At 34.0% G+C, this 20144-nt stretch overlaps 1 protein-coding gene across 1 annotated transcript in view; it reads left to right on the top strand.

Annotated features, from left to right (window-relative positions):
* LOC118204153 (bone morphogenetic protein 2-A-like) overlaps positions 1-20144 on the top strand; it is a 96800-nt gene that overhangs the window by 31743 nt on the left and 44913 nt on the right. The gene's annotated exons all lie outside the window — the stretch shown is intronic.

Raw genomic sequence — 20144 nt, 5'->3', positions numbered from 1 at the left:
GAGAAGCTCTTTTCAAGAGACTACTAAAGGCACAATTAGTCAACAGATGGAGCGTCAGGGGACTTTGCAGGAATATGTTGAGATCAATATATCAGTATATCAGTCTTCATTTTTTTAAAAAGAATGCAGTGGTACTTTTCGAAGCCTGACTTGTTGTTTTGTCTTGGTCATGTTTCACTTTTCGAAAACCATTGGGATTAAAAAATGGAATTCCTTCTGTAAACATCTGACGTAAAAATTTCTGCTGATAGTAAGTTGAACTAATTTTAACATTTTTTTTTCACTCTTCTTATTTTTAATTTTCCACAATAGGGAATCAGTCCTGCGAGAAACATAAACCCCTTACTGACTCTTTCTTTGCATTGACGGAAACAGGTTTGAACAATTTTGTTCTCTCCGTTTCCGATAATAAATAGACTTGTTTTATATTAGTGATTCAGGTAAACCCATGCTTCACCAAGGGTCACAATGTGCTTTCATTAATCTTCTGATAAGTAGTTCTCATATTACATTCTACAAATTGTTCACCATTGAGCCATAAATTTCGGCAAAAAATGGTGAATATTATGTTTTTTTTTAGTTTTTTTTTTGCGTTGTGAATATTGGTTTCTTATTAGTCCAAAAGAGCAATTTGTCTAGAGGGACTATTAGTTTCATTTTGGCATTTTGCATTGAAACACTAAAAACGGCGTAATACTTTTCAAATTGTTGCCACCAAATATTATCGCCCTGTGTTATATTTAAAGAGATTAAATAATGAAGAATCTGGATAAATGTATGTATGTTCTCTTATTGTGATAAAACAACGGTACCTAGAACCATCAAATTTTGAATAACGTAATCTTCCACCAAATATGGGTATCTGGAAGCCCTAATTTGGAATTCCAAATTTTTTTTTATTATCGATTTCATATTTTGAAACACTTTAATGAATTTTTGATTAACAAACTAGACGATTTCAAAACGAGCAATGGCAACACTGTATGGAAAAAAAAATATATATATTTTTATCTCCAGCGCGTGAGACTGTGAATCGGAAATTCTAAACATATGCTCCTTTTAAAATTATTTTGCGACATTGCTGTTGAATTGAATTTTATGGTTCAAGTGCCAACATTATGATATTTAATAAGTAAAGGTAACACACAAAACGTTAAAAAAGCACCCTTTGGGGCTTAATGTAAAATCTGAAAGCTTTCAGCTTTTTATTATTATTATTATTATTTATTGTTGCTAGAGATGCATTTAACTTTTCTGTGGTTGCAAGCTTAATCAATTCTTTCTTCACAAATACGCGCGACATCTGTCTGTCGTAAATTTGTGATGCGAGGTGGGGCCCACCGCAGTGAACTAGAATGCGAGCTGAACTCAAAAGATTAAAGCGTTTGCAATTAATTTCTACGTCGGCAGATATTCTCTTGTCAACAACTGTGTAACTTAAGAAACATTAGAAATAGTACTTACCTTTTTCGGATATCCGTTTATAGTCTTCTTTCCATGTAAAAGTAAGGACTAGTTTTTTCTTTTACGAGTAACAATGTTATTTATTTTACACTTAAAAATTATAATACTATGCGTTTCAAAACGTTTTCGAATCACAGAATTGAAATATTTCTCTTCGAAAAGCGTAAAAAGCATATTCTTCACTCCACAGCTTGTTTACATGTGATATTTTGAAAGAAGAATAAATTTAAAAGCAGCAGACGATAATATTTATTCCAAATAATAAGCTGTTGCCAGAAATTTTTATTCCAAAACATTGATCTTCTTAAGATTCTTTATCGAAATCGTTCTAAAAATGTGTAAATACCCTCTATATATGTCCTTTATATACCCTCTATATATAAGCTCACCATGTTTTAGGAAATAAATCCATCACAGTTTATAAAAATTATTATTATTATTAAGAAAGGCCTTATAATTATTAAATTAAGGCTTTGAATTATTAAGAAAGGAAAGTTATTTGAATTAACAGACGTAAAACAGATATAAGAAAATTAAAGAAAATGAAGACCCAAAGAACTCGATTGCCTTCGTTGAGGTTTTTCTACTTAGTATTCATGTTTCACACGAAGGAAAACTACGAAAACTCCTCTGCAGACAGCCCATTTGCCGTCGATTTGAACACAGGTCGAACTGAGAGTGTTCAGTAGTCGTACCACTCTAACACTAGTCTGTCTCATTTAATTTAATTATTGAGATTTTGATAGTATTTCTGTAACGTTATTTTTTCAGAAAATAGATTGAGAAATACGTTAGGTTATTCACTACTGCGAAACATCCGAAAACTCTCAACTTTAGGGTGTTTACCCACGTAAAGAAGATTAAAAGCAAAAGTAATTGTTTTTCACTTTATACACGAGTAAAAGTCCTCCAAGTATCAGCTGGTCAGTCTATTCATTCTTGTTTAATGGACGCGAATTGAATCCGAAACGATCTAACAGTATTTAGCGGTGTTATCCGCTGTTGGATTAAGAATGTATTCACTGATAGGAGACAAGCATTTATACTATTATATCAGTGCGCATCTGATGCAGAAAAACATGATGAAACGTTTCTCTTCGTAGTCTTACTAAAGTTACCTTCTAGCCTTCCTGATAAAAGTTGTGTATCAGTATAAAGTTGGTCAATTATATTTCTTTCCAAAGTCAGCAACAAAATAATGTACTTCCACTATTCAGCTAACACGCCGATGTTACAAGTCGTGACCCATTTCAGTCTATTTCCATTAACGTTGCCTAAGCAATACCAATCAGTGTATCTACGGTAGCACCGAAGTTCCCGACCTTATCTTCCGTTACCTCACCAGCTGTCCATTGAACATCCAGCCACCACTTCAGATTTCCGGACAACATAGATGACAAAATCCCGTTCCAACACTATAACATCAAACAAAAGGCATCACAAAAATCAAAGCTATCTTGAATATCCTTGGCAGCACATGGGCCTGGATCTGTGTGATGTCACGTTATTTCTCCTTTTGCTGGTACACACAATGCATCAGTAAAAGTATTGTGTGTATCTCATAGCAATACGCAGTTTTTCTTAAACATCACAAATCACTCACACTATTATTCCTTTGCATTCCTTGCCAAATTCTAGCCAGCGAGGAACGTAGGACTACACCCGTCCTAACTGCAAAGTACTGGTGACTCCATCTTCCGTTACCTGTTACGGACTACTGTGACTTTACTCTCTAGAAAAGAGCTCTTTCTAAGCGCAAAGCCGTCACGATCGATGGACTGGAAATTTGTGGAAGAGGAATGGAAATCAATAAATACCCTTGGATGTATATATATAAGGGACATAAAGATACAATAATACATAAAGTCATACATAAAGTCGTACATAGTAGATAAAGTCATACAATAATACGTAAAGTCTCAATACATAAAGTCGTACATAATAGATAAAGTCATACAATAATACGTAAAGTCTCAATACATAAAGTCCTTCTATCATCGACATCATGATGCAGAGACCTTGTAGTCCAGAAAAGGGGCTATAAAATCGAGCATTGAAAAAAATACTCTTTATGTTTTAAACATGATAATTAAACATCTCGGTAATCATTCTAAAAATGCATAAACATTTTTCTGTAACTGCATATGCAAACGTAATAGCAAACTTGTTAGCCGAAAAGGCAACAAATGTTTTATTATTTTAAAGTGTTCAGTTACTTGTATATACTAGAAGTTACTTGCAGTTACTTGTATGTGAGAAAATATACTAAACAAATTTCTTTATAGACGGATAGACAAAATAAGCAAAAAACTGCAGACAGTTGTATTAACTGCTACCCGAAAATATGTTCTTGCAGTCTTCTATTTACTGTTGTTAGCCCATACGGAAATGTACCTGCCTTGCTATACGTTTATATAGATTTCAAACTATTCCGGCTTAGGTTGTATTTCATACGGGCGTGGCAGTGAAGCTGATGCCTCCCACCTCGAAGCTTGGCGGATGTTGTCAGAGAATATACATGAGAGATATTGGCAAGTGAATGAACGCTTTTGAAATTCTCACGTTACATGACTCAATATTTATCGAAACCTTTGCTATATGACTTCTCCCCCCTTCGTCATGTTTTTATATTTTGTCTTGTGTGAATTTATTAGTGAGTGAATGTACAGGTGGCCCACGAAATTGAACATATATATGTAACAATTATTTTTTTCTCACAGTGAAGTTTTAAACACTGTCTCAGCTTCACGCTTTAATTCAAGTCACGTAACGTATTCGCTCAGGTCGGAAGGTTATTCAAATTAACAGCACTCAAAAGAGAGTTTAAAAGCTAAGAAAGGTTAACTGCAATTCATGCTATTGGAGTGACCGCCCACGTCCTGCCTCACAGAAAGTTAGTGTGTATCGCTTGGAGGCCGTACTATGCCAGTTTGGTAATTCTTAGAAATACAATTCGCCTAAATTTTGTTGCGTACTGTCGACAGGTTATCGACTATTGTTTACTTTAGTTTTAGATTACTACGAATCGCTAAATAAAATGTTGTTCAATTTTCATCCAGGAACATGATAAATAGTTTAAGTAGTAATTGTCAGTATGGGAAAATGATAATTTTATATAAGTTTTAGTAAAGGGATTCGCAAGCTTTTTCTTGCATCGATTCCTTTTAAAGAAATTGTTTTCTTCATCGACGCCCGTATATATTTCTCTATAAAGATGGAACATAATCATAGTACAAATAATTGTAAATAAATAGCTTAAAGACAGCAATTAATTAGAATATAAACTAAAGTTTTGAAAAAAATTAATTATTTTTTGTATTATTATTTTTTATAATTATACAAATATAAGTGTTTCCAGAACAAGAGTACAGATGCCAGTTGCATAAAAGTTTGATTTAAATTCATGCAATGGTTGCAACTGACATTTTAAACATTTTTCATGAAATTAATCTAATTTTCGAATCAACTCGTTCAAAAATATTGGAATTGCTTCTTGTTTTTCATTGCAGTTTTATGTTCCTCGTAGTTTTTTTTATTGTATTTCTTGCATTCTTGAGCTTTACTTTTTATACTGCACTTATTGCATAACAAATTTATATATTTTAAAACATGTTATTGATTTTTAAATATATTAAATAATTTTAGTGTTGTTTCCCCTTATTTTATATAATTTCTCCTTTGCTACATGATACAGCTTTATATCAACAGGCAAATAAATGTAAATTCTATAATTTTTTGAGGGGGTGATAATTAATGGGATGTTGATTATGTCGATCAACTGCCCGTGCATATTCAACTGTCCACTCCAGTCGACACCTTGATCATAATTTAACGCCTTTAAAATTTCATCAATGACCAGAGAAGTCAGTATGGACCCCGTGGCTTAAAGTGTTAACTTGTGAACATTAAGAAGGAATAGCTCTGCGTAAAGCGCCGATAGGCAGGAAGAATTTGTAAGACAATTTAACAGCATAGTTAGGCATTCGTATTTTTCATTTCTCTTTTCTCTCAAGGCTTAACTTTCCTCCGTTGTCTTTATTGTCCTTTTTCGTATTACAGTTTTATCAGTGGCCGAGTGGTTAAGACAGTTGAATACTAGTAGTTTGACCTAGGTTCGAATCCAGCTGAACAGAGTGGTTGCATGTTTGGTTTTTCTCTTTGGAAACTGCGAGTAACAGCTGATTTCCCTTAGAAATTCTGTTGCGAAGTCATCCCTTCCCTTAGGCAAATAGCCTGCGTATTCTTTTCCTATTCAAATAAATTAACCTAAGCTAAATTCCACGCCTTGATTTTTATTTAAATGATATAGCCAAATATTAAAAATGTCATATTCACATGAATCAATCTAAACAGAAGAAAGCTTTCATCCAAAAATTTGTACGAAATCGCAAACTTTAATTCAAAGGAAAGGTTTAGGATTTTGGAAATATATTTTATTCATTAACTATTGAAATAATACACATTTTTTATGGACTTTTTAAATGTATTAGTACGAAACACAAGAATTGAATGCATTATAAATTAAAGCTATTAATAAAACAGTTAATGAAAATGTAAATTATTAAGAAGTTTGCAAAGCGCTGTACTCTTTAAAACCATCACTTAACGATAGATTGTCCATGTGACTTCAATCTTCTGTGGAAGTAGTCGTCTTAGAGTGAGATATTCGGTGTCAGAGTTGATTTATGTCCTCAGAATAATTGATCACTTTTAGAGGTATTCGTATATAAAAGCTGAGCTCAATGCGTATTATTTTTAAACCATTTATTAGTTAAAGAACATACTGTTTTTAATTTGAAATATTAATTTAAAGATTAACTGAAGGCCTTTTTAGAACGTCATATGGTAACACCTCTCAAAACGGAAATTTACCAGGCCGCGTTGATTATAAATGCTCTGGTAGCGTAGTAACTACGAAAAAGCGAAAGACAAAACTGTAATAAATAATAATATATATGTACATATGTATCAAATAATTAATCATCAAATAATCAAGTTAAGAATCAAATAATGGAGTGTTAAAATCAGACTCTAGAACGAAACACAGATCTCTCCAAAGGATTGATCAAGAGCCAAAAAGGCATAGGTATCACTTACATAAGCAATCAGCAGTCGGTTATATGAACTATAGGAAGCTAGTGAATTCATACCGAGTTTTATAACGGAAAATAGACCGATATTTATATTTAATTCTCATTAAGTATAATGGTCAGCGGGGTATACTTCTACGCCAGAGAGTTAGATTAAGTTAGGTAATTTGAATATGGCAAAACATACGAAAGCTGTCTGTCTAACGTTCGGAGTGTTTTCGTGGAGAACATTCTAAAGAAAACTGGTTAGTATTCACGTTATACATGAGGACTAGTTAAAAATGAATGTGGGACTATACTTTTCAACCATTGTTAAAGACTAGTTGTCCCCATTCGTCGTCAACTGAAGTGAAGTGAGCTGAAAACTCCCATCCAATCAGTCTGTTCCTTAAGATTTGAGCCCAGGTCGTTTACCTGTCGGCAGCTATTGGGCCTGCGCCCCAAAGGACAAAAATCTGTTTCCTCGATAAAAACAGTTGTTTGCGACTGCAGTGTTCATACGGAATAGGAGTATTTAAAATCTTACAGTACTCTTGCTGAATGAAATTTTGGGAAAAGAGAAGAAGGTTACAAGACCGCCTCGTGAACTAGAATGGAGCATTCTAATTTTGGAGAATCTCGTTCTCGAAAACTAGAATGGAAGGGATTCCTTCTCACTAATGTCGCATCATAAAGTTGCCGGCATCTTTATGCGAGTCGGCCACTGCTCAACTCTTGCAAAGATCAGTTTCTAATTTGTATTAAAAAATACTTCATGAAGATGTAGGCGCTTTCATGCAGTGGCACTGAAGATTTTATAAGGTGTCACATGCTTTACCAAGATTGCTTATTGAAGATTACAGACTGTAAAATTGGGTACACTTATAAAGGTTCTTACTATTTCAAACAAAATCTGACTTGCATAAACACAGTTGAGACGGAGCATCGTTACGAAGCGGCCCTGGATGGAGCTGGGAAAAAGACACGATCATTCATCCATGATTGTTCATGGAAGGTCTATGAATAATCATAGATGGTCCATCTTTGATTGTGCTCTGGCCTGCCCAATGAAGAATCCAAGATAAGCAAAATCGACGTAGATCGACATACGATCTGATTTCATCGCCCTCACAGGGCGATGAAAATTGCAGTAACTGTTTTCTGAAATTTTTTGTTGTCAGTAAAATCTTTCCACAAAAAGCTCCTTTTTTATGAAAAAGTGTTAATCTTCGAGAAAACATCGGGTTTCTTGGCCAGTTGCTCCCAAACCTGTCATTGTAAGTTCTGAAGCACAGTAATTTGTGAATACGGTAGTCTGGGTTAAGCATTGTCTGAGAAGATGATCAGTGTGCTGGCATCCAAGAAATCCATCAAATGATAGGGACGGCCTGGTAGCTAAGTTGCACGATAATCATATGGAAAAATATTGTCTTTCAGCAACAGTCAAATCTCTCATAATTTCAGTGCCATAATAAGAGTCAAATATATATATATATATACATTTCAACATAAAACGGTTTTATTTTATTAACTACTTTCATTCTTTTTTTTAATCACTGAAATGTTAGGAAGTTCTGGACGCACCTCTGTATTTGAGTTATACATAGACAAACAATGAAAACAATTATATAATTCATATTATATAATACATTATATAAGCAATTATATTATGTTATATTATATACGCATTTGAACACCTCAAGGTTCAAGCATATTAATTTCTCTGCGAATTTTGCTGGTAATTGCTATAAAATCTTTGTTCCACAGTGACCATATAAAAACTTAAATTTAGTCTTTACAAAACAATTTCCCCAAGGGTTGTAAATCTACCAACCTTTTAAAATGCCAGTAATTTGGTAAAATAACCAATTAAAACCAGTTTACCTATAATTTATTGGTGTTTTTAACTTCCTTGTATGAAGTAAATGTATTTTCTCCTGATGTCCATGCGTATGAATGTATCTTGCATAACTCAAAAAGGATTTGACGTAGAAAGCTGAAATTTTGTATATGGGACTGCTATAACATCTAATTATGTACCTCTTTTTTTTTTATTACAATTCAAGTGCAAAAGAGCAATTTTCTCGAAGCGCTTTTTGAATTTTTTGCATAGCTCAAAAACTGTTAACAGTTGACTATTGAAGTTTTGTATATGGGACTGCTATAACATCTTGTTGTGCACCTTTCTGATTTTTACTTCCTTGTATGAAATAGAAGAAGCATTGTGATGGCATGGCAAAAATTTATATTTTCAAATTTCAGCAGAAATATCCATTTTCACCGTTCCCGAATCCATTTTGACTAGTTCCATTTATACGTTCTTATGCTGCATATCTAAAAAATGTTGCATCGTTAATATTTAAATTTTGCATTTGAGACTCTTATAATATATAGCTGCACACCACTGTTTTTGGTTGCCAAAGGGGGCCAAACCGTCCCAAAAGGGTACATTGCTGGAAGGGGTTTTGAAGCCAGTAAAAACAAATTTAGTAATCTTCCAATGTTTTGTTTTCATTTTTTGTTGATTGTTACATCGTAACAATTCAAAAAGCACCGAATGAGGTAAATAAGACTTAACATTTATTTAAAGATTAATAGACTTTTACTCTATCGTAATATTTCGGGTAAGGTTGCTGAATTAATAGGCGTATAAATAAATATTTGATGCTATTCAAAACTAATATTTTATCAATAATGTAACTATCCACTTTATTAAAGAACTGGAGGATTAGGTTTCATTTTCGTGTGAAATAAGTCCGAATGAAATGCCACAAAAACGTGTGTAATTTATAATAGGCATGCACAGAAGTCATGTTGTGTTCCCGCCAGACCTTTTCTTCCAAAAAATTGATTGTAGAAAATATCAGAGGAAATAATACAAAAAGTAGATACTTTTTTTTTTTTTTTCTAAATTTATGAGGTGTTAGAAAACATGTTTGGGAATAAACCATTTTATAACATTAAATAAACATAAATCAAAAAAAAAATTCTGATATCTAACAAATTATAAATATATACAAACATAAATTAGTCTTTACATGACGGAAATGGGGAGAAAAATCATCTATAATTATGTATAGTTTCGCATGTTTATTTATTTACTCCTTATAAAAAAGAAAATACGCAGCAAGAAACGTAATTTATCTAAACCCTGGTTTCTTAACTGATATCTCATTTTCATACAGTATAATGAGGTTCTAAAAAATCTCTTTCTGATTCTACCCCCGTTTTCCTTCCAGCCATTAGAAATCCTATTGTGACGCTGACTGCGGTACCAAAGGACCCGGGTTCGAATCCCGAGGAGGTAAATGTATAATATTTGTACGCCACACGGCACTCTGAATATGCGGCGAGTCGAACGTTCTCTCGATAGGTTAATGATATAGGAAGAGGGGTGGATGACCCTCGGATCCGTACCTTTGGAGTACCGTCCATCAAAATTGGAGGCGGAACTGAGCAAAGTCATACCTGTCCCCTGTATGGTGCCCAATGCTGTTGCCAACGACAGGCGCATTCTTGCACTTCTTGCAGCCATAAATTTCGTGGGCTTGTTCTGCTGTTTCTGTCAGATAAGTGAGATAAGTCATAACAGCAACAACAATAACAGAAATTCTATTGTATTTTGAAATGTATTTTTGTTTATTTTTCTTACTGATATTTCAGTTTTTTTAATAGCAACCGGATTGAAATTTTTATTTCATTTTTTCATGAAATATGGTCCATCATCGGTTTTGTTCTTTATTCCTTCGTTGATTATATGGCAATAAATATTAAGTTAATTGGGCTTATACAATTTTCGGGTTTAGGACCCCATGCTATTTCTAGTAATTCCGTAGCATATCCCCCCCCCCCGATATATGCCCTAAATTAATTTTACGGCTTCCTTCTTGATTGCATTTTTCCGTGTTTTATCAAAATATTTCGTAATAATCGTCCTTTCTGTTTTTAAAACCATGATCAAAAGATATTACAGAGCTTGAGAAAAAGCAGTTGATTTTTCTTTTATGTGATAAATAAAAACATTCTTAACTTCATTATTTAAAATTGATTTTTTATTGCTTTATACTTTTTCTTTGTAAATCCTGAATTTCAATGTAACATTAACGACCGTTAAATTAATATTTTCATGGAAAAGTGTTTTGATTTACCGGTTTGTTTCGAAAGATTCAACGGTGGTAACACTAAGATTGTGTCAGACATTAATTAAATTCATTTTCTGTAAAATTTATCTCGACTTTTAAATCTATGAGACTTTCTCTTGTCCAATTTAACCATCGAGAAATACTTATAAGGTATTTTCCTCCCTTTCCGCATGCCTTCATGGTGTAATTTGAAGCATACTCGATGCGTATTCGAGAGTCCCGGACAGGACACATTCTTCACCTCTCCTGCTTACTATACAAGTGAGGCCCAACTAAAAGGTGGTGAATGATAATTCGTCACCACTGGGATTTGGGTCCCGTAATCTCCAGTCATCTTTTGAAAGGGAGAGTATATAAGGTATTTTCTCCCTCCTTTCTGCATCCCTTCGGGATGCTATTGAAAGTATACTCGACGCGTATCCCTGAAGTCAATGATTCGAGTCCCAGCGAGGGCACTGCACATTTTTCACAATACGCCTAATGGCTCTACATATTTAGTTTACACTAAGTTGCTATTTCTGTCCTTTTAAAGCATAATATAAAAAGCAACTATTTCTGTCCTTTTAAAGCATAATATAAAAAGCAACTATTTCTGTCCTTTTAAAGCATAATATAAAAAGCAACTATTTCTGTCCTTTTAAAGCCTAATATCAATAAAGTAGCTTTACTGAGCCCTTTCAATTTTTTTTTGTTTGATTTCTGATTTTAATATTGTATTGCTGTTATTTATCGGCAAGTAAAATGATTTTTTTTTTTTTTTTTTACTTTTTCCCTCAAAAGCACGATAAGTTTTTTCTATTTACGTAGTTTTTAAAGCAAAAATAGCATGTAGTACGCCACTTACCCGCAGCGGCAGAGAAAAAGATAAAACGTCTTTGACATATTTGATTTCTTAATTGCATTGTGGGGTTCTGCCCCATATCGTGCAAAGAAATCTTTTCTGCTGCCAAGCGATACCATATTTTCTGCATCCTGATTAACACTCCCCATATAAAGCCCATAGTTCTCTGTCATCAAATCGCAGTTTATCCATCCGCTGTTGGATTCACTCAGTTTATTTATCTGCTATTGGACTCATTCCTGTTGACACCCCCAAACGTTTTTCAAATCATTTTAACTTTATTTTTAAACATCACTCTCTTCGCACCTACCCTACATAAAATTCAACAGCAATTACCCGGATCTGTTACTCAACGCATACATGCATACCTGTTCGTTGGGTACAGCCGATTGCAACCAAAAAGGTTGGTGCTCAACTGCATGTTATAGCAGTCCCATGTATATAATTTCAACGTTCTTTTCGCTTGTAAGTTATGCCAGATACATACATAGTACGTACTTAAAGATGTCACGAGAAAACCTCTTCAGAATCCATTTTAAATCCCTTTTACGATCCGTTTTGAAAAAATGAGCCTTTTTTTCTGTACGTACAGATGTCACGCAAAAACATTATTCAAATAGATTCGAGAGCGGTCAACACGGAGTTTTTCGTTGATATGTGATACTCGAAATTTTTCGCGATTACAATACCTCCTTTACTTCGTACAAAGAACTGAAAAAGGATTTACTGATAAACAGTTTTGCTTATTAGTCCAAGGGGACTTTGTCCCTGAAGGACTATTGTTTTCGTTTTGCAATTTTGCGTCGAATCACTCTGAATGTCTGTTTCACTTTTTAAACTGTTGCCACAAAATGTTAGAGCCCTGCATTATATTTGAAAAAATTAAATAATGAAAATTCTGCATAAATGCATGTATATTTCTCGCATTGTGATAAAACATCGGTGAATGTGGGCATGTGGAAGACCAAATTTGAAATTTGGAATTTATTTTATGATCGATTTCATATTTTGTAAATCTTTAACTAATTTTTAAACTCAACGATTTCAAAACGAGGCATGGCAACGTTATACAGAAGAATAAATATCTCCAGCGCGGGAGACTGCGTATTGGAAATTGTAAAGGATACGTTCAATTTAAAACTATTTTGCGATATTGCTATTGAACTGAATTTCATGATTTAAGTGCGAAGAACGTGACATTTAATAAATAAAGGTAATAAACAAAACGTTATAAAAACGCCCCTTTGGACGTAAAAATCTGAAACCTTTCAGGTTTTTTCGTTATTATTATTATTATTAATTATTAGCTTATTTTTCTCTATTTATTGGTAATCCGATGGTTTACTGTTATTAGAACCTTTGCCTTTCACAACTAAATGCTGCAATTGTGTTCAAAACATTTTCTGATTTACTTTCAGAAACTCCGTGATTTGAACATATACAGGAACTATCTTTAAAGAAATAATGCCTGTAGCCATATTTTATGGAATACCTTGCATAAGCGTAATAGCACGAACTGGAGATTAAAAACCTATAACGACGCGAAAGTTAGCTGGCTTCATATTTATAAACAAATCGATTTATTTGTTATGTTAAAAAGATTTTTGGCTTTTCACGTTAGATAAACAAATAAAAAAAAATGAATAGCAAAATGCCATTAATTTTCTTATTTACTTCTCGAGCTTATGCGAATTTTGCGTGTGTTTAACAATTACTTTATGCTTACTTGGAAATCTCGTTACAGATTTCTGTTTTAAAGAAATGTTAAAATAAAAGTAACTTAAAAGACCCTTCGCCTTCGAACCCTATAACTTGGTTCTCGAGAAATTCGAGTAAATACGTTTACGCAATATTTTAATTGTTTCATTACTCGACTAATTTATGTATTGTACAAAATATTTAGCACCCATAAGTAAAATATATGCAACAAATTTGAAAAATTGTATAGTATACATCCGAAAAAGTATATGAAAGTATTTGAAAAAATACACTTTCCTCCAAAAGTTAAGAAACAGCATGTTTTTCAAAGTTCACCATTTCAACAATATCAGTAACCTTTAAATTCATAGTTTATATACATGATAATAATGAAGTTAAAGAAAATATATGCAAAAACAATATACACCACTTTTATTTTATAGAAATGAATACTTATATAAGAGTTGGAGCAAAATTGTAAAAATTGTAAGTTTTCATCACAAGTGTTGATCTTTAATTGTTATTAGAAATTTCGTTAAAAATATCCAGAAGAGTCCATAGAAGTCGTTTGCCCGATTCGTTGAGGTGGCGAATGGGGATATCGCGAGCTGATGCTGCTAGACAGCTCAATATCTCTCGTAGTGTGGTAGTGTGGTTCACCGACTATCAAATCAGTTTGAATCTGAGGATTCTCTGTCTAGAAGACATGTTCCAGGCCGATCAAGAGTTGCAACACCTGGGGGAGACCGTTATTTAGCTCTCTCGGCCCGAAGGAGGAACAAGATTGTGGCTCAGCTCATGGCAGATCATTTATTAACAACAGGAACAAGAATTTTAGCTATTGCAATGCGCAGACGCCTGTACAATACAGGTCTGTATGCAAGACGACCAGCTGTTTGTGTCCCCTTGATCCAAGGACACAGAGGTGCTCGTTTAAGTTGGGCAAGAGAACACATCCCCTGGACCAGTCAACAATGGGCATCTGTTCTCTTCACAGACGAGTCCAGGTTCACATTGGAGAGTGATTCAACTAGTCAACTGATCTAGAGAAAAAAACCACCAGATACAACCAATCCCACATTGTACAGAGATACACTTACAGAGGTGATGGAATAATGGTTTAGCTGGGGTCACTCTGATGTGTTACACTGATCTACATGTGTTCCATGGAGGAACGTTCACCGGTGTGAGATATTGAGACGATTCTTTGAGAAGTAACTAGTGTAAGTGCTTCGAACATCTTTTTGCTATAACATTAATCTTCAACATAGTCACTATCCGACATTTCGAACAGCCCACCGTTCCTTTCCACTGCCTTCTTTTTCTTCTCCCACTTATTCCTTATCCCCGTGACAAACCACTTCCCGTGTTGCCACTATTTGATGCTAGCACGCTACCTGTTTCCTAATAGAACTCCAAAGAAAAATATCCAAAGAGTCGCCAAGATTTTCATCATAACAATACCCAATACTACCCCATACCATCAATTCATACGTTGAGTTAGTGTAATGATGAAGAATGCAAACTTCCAGCGTTCTTACCCATCAGTGCCTCTATATACGTATAATTCACTCGTCATAAACGAATGTGGCATTATGTGCCCATGGACATTGTTGAGAACATCATTGTAGGCGCTATTTCCTGAAAATAGCATTAAGGAAAACTGAATGTCGCTTCATTGACCATCTACGGCTTTTCAAACGTCATACCACGGTACATTCAGATAATTAATGCTATTCAACACATCTAATTTCCAGATCTAGGATACGTGACGTGGCTGTACGATCCTTAATAATGGTGTGTACAAAACGACTGTCGTCTCGAGCATTGGTGAATGGAGGATACTGAGATCCCGCACATCGTTTTGTGTTGCCCATCTATATCAAATTCTCATAATAATCATTGCATCTGTCGCCCAGATGGTATAGTGGTTAGAGCAGCCTACTACGGTACCGAAGGGCGGCCCGGGTTTTAATCCCTGAGAAGGCATGGATGTTTGTAAATGTACAGTGTCGGTGCGGCACTTTAAATATGCGGCGAGCCGAAAGTCCTCTCGTGTGGACTGGTGGAAAGGTACCCGTCTGGGATGTCTTTCTTCAAAACTGGGGATGGAAAATGGAAGTCTATTGAGTAGGCTTTGTTAGCCATTGTCTCATGTAATGTCGACAAGTCCCATGTAATGTCGACAACAAAAACAACCATTGTATCTCCTGTCAACCTGAGCAACAAGAGTGCGACGCTATATTCTGTAATCTTGGTAGGCCAAAATTCTCTCATAATCGAATTCTGAGACCCTCAGGAATGAGTTCCTTTTTTCAGTGAGGCATATCATAACCTCCAACACAAAAGATAACGAGTAAATGCTGTTTCCGAATAAAAAACTAGCACTTCAGCCCGCACTTTTATACTGCTTAGAAATACTTTCTTAAATAAGTGTATAAAATTTAATAAATAGAAGAAATAAAGATTAAGTTTTTCTGCTTTTTCCACCTCTGCAAAACTTTTATTCCCGAATAAAAAGATTCTATAGGCGTTCACCCTAGAGACTGAAAGGGTTTTACTCAAAATCAACGCCAGTCTGAGGTAGCTTTTTCATTTGATTTTAAATTAAAATTTATATTATTTATTTTGAAAATCTTCTAGGCTACATATAATTTTCTTACGCTACATTTAGTTAAACAAAATTCTTAATTTTACTTTGGTATTTTTAAGTTTTAGCACGGAGAACATTACACATTTTCAAATTTTTCTTTATTTTAGTTTTACACCTTCTGAAATTTTATTAGTCGAGTAATTAATGATCTGACAATATATTAGTATTACGAAATGCACCACTTAATAATCCGTAGGGCCTTACTCATGCTTCTTAATTGAATATCAAGTATGTTTATCGTAAGAACTGTCTCTGTCTCAGAAGGTTCATAGACATAAATGGAAAAACATACTTATAATAAATTACATCAGACAAATTTCATAAGAAGAATTCTATTCTTTGCTTTTGCAGTTTGAAAGTTCTTATTACAATTTTGTCCCAGTACGTTTATTATACTTTATGAGGATATTAATCAACTCAAGTAGTAGAAGTATCAAGTTGAAATGTGAAAATCAGAATCATACGTTTAAAATCATGTTACTTTTTGTAAATTTATTGGAGTTCTGAGTTTTCTTCTATTTTTCTGTACATATTTTAAAATTCAGAAATTACAGTAAATTATTCCAAATCCCAATGTGTTTTATTTCGCTTCAATTTTTTCTTCAAACTTTGAGCATTTCCCTGTCTTTTTCCTTTCCTTTTGAATTGGAAGTACAGATCCGCTGTAGTACGGGTGGCCTCTGCTCTTATTTTGTATCCAGGCTTGACAGCAGGGGGTACATTTAGTATAAAAACCAGTTTGGGTTGGTTACTTTTGAATGTTTGGAACACCCGATGTGATTAGAAGGGCGTGGACTTCGGAGAAGATCACACAGAATATTTATTTGATGTTAAATTGCGGACTTTATTATGTTTCCATCGTATTTAGAAAACAGAAAGGCTAAAATTCAAGTTAAATCTAATGCTTCCTCCACAGACAGGTGCTGCCTTTCAAAACGAGTAACGTCGCGATAAACGTTTGAAAGTAGAAATTTTACAGTACATTGGGAACGCAATTTTTAAAATTCATATTTCTTTTCTCTTCAGGAGCGAAGAAAATGTGGATGGATGTTTATATGGATTAAAAACCAATAAAAATGTAATGTAAGGCAAAATACATTCACTGAAGCTTGTTTTATGGAAAATCTGCATGCATTTAATGAATGGAAGGTGTTCACTTCCACGCCTATCGGATTTATTTTCCGTTTTCGTTGCCCTGCGTTGGCAACACGCTTTTGAGATTTGTCGTCAGAAGAATTCGGTCGCAAAAAACGTGGCTGACCTATAACTGTTGTAATTCTTATTTTAAAGCTTATCTGTATTGCTGAATTATTACTAAATGTTTACATGTGAATGTTTTATTATTATATGTTTACAGTTTGATTTGTATAAACTGGAAGTAGTTGAATTTATTAAAGTTATTTCAAAACGTAACTTCTCACTTCGGCGCCACTTGATTAACGGCCATTGAACAGAAGGCATGCGGTCGTTTTTTGACAGAATACTTGTGCTCCTTGAAGAAAAGGGGTATAAGGTATTTCTCCCTCCTTCTAGCTTGCCTTCGTGGTGTAAAGGTTAACACACTCGGCGCGTATTCGAGATGTCCAGGTCGAGTCCCGGCGAGGGCATTGCACATTTTCCCCTAACCTAATGACTAAACCTTAACCAAAATAATATTTTTTTCTTTAACCAAAATAACCTAATGACTCTACAGGGGTAAGGAATTAATCGCATTATGGCGTAATTAAATTTCATATTTCCTTCTCCGAGAAGTTTAATAGCCTCCACAAAATTACAGTCCGTCTGTTTTCCTCGAAGGTTGTAGAGATATTAGATTATATCGATTTCAGGAAACTGAAGAAATCCTCACTGCCCTCGCCAGGATTCGAATTCCGGACTTCTCGAATACGCTTCGAGCATGCTTCCGGTTACACCACGAAGGCTAGCAAAAAAAGAGAGAGATAATACATTATACACCGTATATTACGAAGCACAACGCGTGCAGGTATATAACATACACCTATAATTTCAAACTATATTTTTTAATTTTTAGATATATTCGCCATATAACATGCAACCTTTTCTTTACGAAGAAACCTAAAAGATACATCTGCGATGTTCTTGTCCTTCGAAGTCATTCATTCGAAGATTTTTCCCAGGCTTTCCACTAATGGTATACTAAATTGACAAGTTATATGGGGTTAAAATATGTGTGGGGGGTGAATGCATGAGAGAGTAAATAATTCTGCAAAAAGGGTGGGTTCTATTCAATGCAGGTATGCACAAGAATGTTATTCTAGGGCTTTGAAAAAAGGGAGACATAATTTAAGGTAAGAATGCACTTCCCACCAGAATGTGTTTGATGAATTAGTAGTCAGACGGTTTCTCTTTCCGTAGTCATTTGAGAAGCCGTTATTATAAAGTTAACATCCTAGGTTTTATCAAATTGCAGAGAGCTGGTTTGAAAGGCAAACGCATTCAGTTTGAGAGCGAAAATAGAAATCGTGCTGCAGTAAGGATGTTTGGTGTTGATGAAAACTCCACACATAACTGGGGAAAAAAAAAAAAAAAAAAAAAAAAATCAAATAAAGAAAGAAAGAAAGAAAAATAAAATAAAGAAAAAAAAAAAAAAAAAAAGAGAAAAAGAAAAATAATCTGAAATGTTTCGGATTTTAAATTATGTCTAAAGGGGCGTTTTTTTCAACGTTTTGTTAGTTACCTTTATTTATTAAATATCACGTTCTTTGCACTTAAAGCATAAAATTTAGTTCAATAGCAATGTTCCAAAACAGTTTTAAAATGAGCATATCTTTAGAATTTCCAAAACACAGTTCGATGTGCTGGAGATAAAAAGACCCCCCCCCCCATCCGTAGAGTGTTGCCATTGCTCGCATTTAAATCGTTTAGTTTGTTACCCAAAAATTCGTTAAAGTTTTACAAAATATGAAATCGGTATAAAACAAATTCCAAATTTCAAATTTGGGATTTCAGATACCCATATTCGCAGTAGGATTACATCATTCAAAATTGGAGGGCTCTAGATACCGTTGTTTTATCACAGAGCGAGAAACATACCTACATTTATGCAGATTTTTCATTATTTAATTTCTTTACATATAATGCAGGGTGATAATATTTGGTGGCAACAGTCTGAAAAGTGAACCGACATTTATAGGAGTCCGACGTAAAATGCCAAAATGAAAGTAATAGTCCTTCGGGACTCAAATCTCTTTGGACTAAAAATAAAACATAAAATTCTGAAAGGTTTCAGAATTTAAATTACTCCCAAAGGGGAGTTTTTTAAACGTTTTGTGTGTTACCTTTACTTATTAAAGATCATATTCTTCGCACTTAAACCATAAAATTCAGTTCAATAGGAATATCACAAAATAATTTTAAAATGAGCATATCTTTAGAATTTCGGATACACGGTCTCGCGCTCTGGGGATAAAAATATTTTTACCCCGTACAGTGTTGCCATTGCTCACTTTGAAATCATTGATTTTCTTAATCAAAAACTCATAAATGCTTTACAAAATGTGAAATCGATAATAAAATGAATTCATATTCCAAATTTGGGTTCCCAAATGCCAATATTCGGGTGGAGACGTATGTTATTCGGAATTGGATGGCTCTAGGTACCGTTGTTTTATCACAATGCGAGAAACATACATACATTTTATGCAAATTCTTCATTATTTAATTTCTTTAAGTATAATACAAGGCTCTAATATTTGGTGGCGACAATTTAAAAAGTGATTCGACGTTTATAGTGAATCAACTTAAAATGCCAAAACGAAATTAATAGCCTTTCTGGGCAAATATGCCAAAGAATAAATCTGCTTTGTGTAAAGGCGTAATGAAATTACCTATCTTAGAAAAAAGTATTGCGAACTGGGTCCTAAATAAATTAATTGTATCAAGAAAATAGCGCACGTTTGTTTGCCTTAAAGTGGGCAAAGAATGCAAAGTTTTGAGTTGGTTTAGCCGATTCATGGCACGGAATAATTGAGTTCTACGAGAAAAAAAAAAACAAAAGTTTCCGAAAGATTTGGACAACAAATTCATACGTTTCCAGAAGTATGTTATTGACCTACGAAGGGGAAAAAATATTTACTTTCACATATTGGAAATATAAATAAAACTCCAACAATGCCATTCAAATAAAATTTAAAACGACAGTGGAATACGTGGATGTTAGAAATGAAAAAAAAAAAAAAAAAATTACAAACGGAGGTTAAATGTGTCATGCCAATCTTGAAATAGTTTGTGAGAGGGCATAAAAGCATGGAATGAAA

Source organism: Stegodyphus dumicola, chromosome 8 (genome assembly GCF_044657685.1).
Source record: "Stegodyphus dumicola isolate Sdum_Otavi_A_Nest chromosome 8, ASM4465768v1".
Taxonomy (NCBI): domain Eukaryota; kingdom Metazoa; phylum Arthropoda; class Arachnida; order Araneae; family Eresidae; genus Stegodyphus; species Stegodyphus dumicola.
Note: the sequence above shows the minus strand (reverse complement) of the source record. Positions and strands in the feature narration are given on the sequence as shown.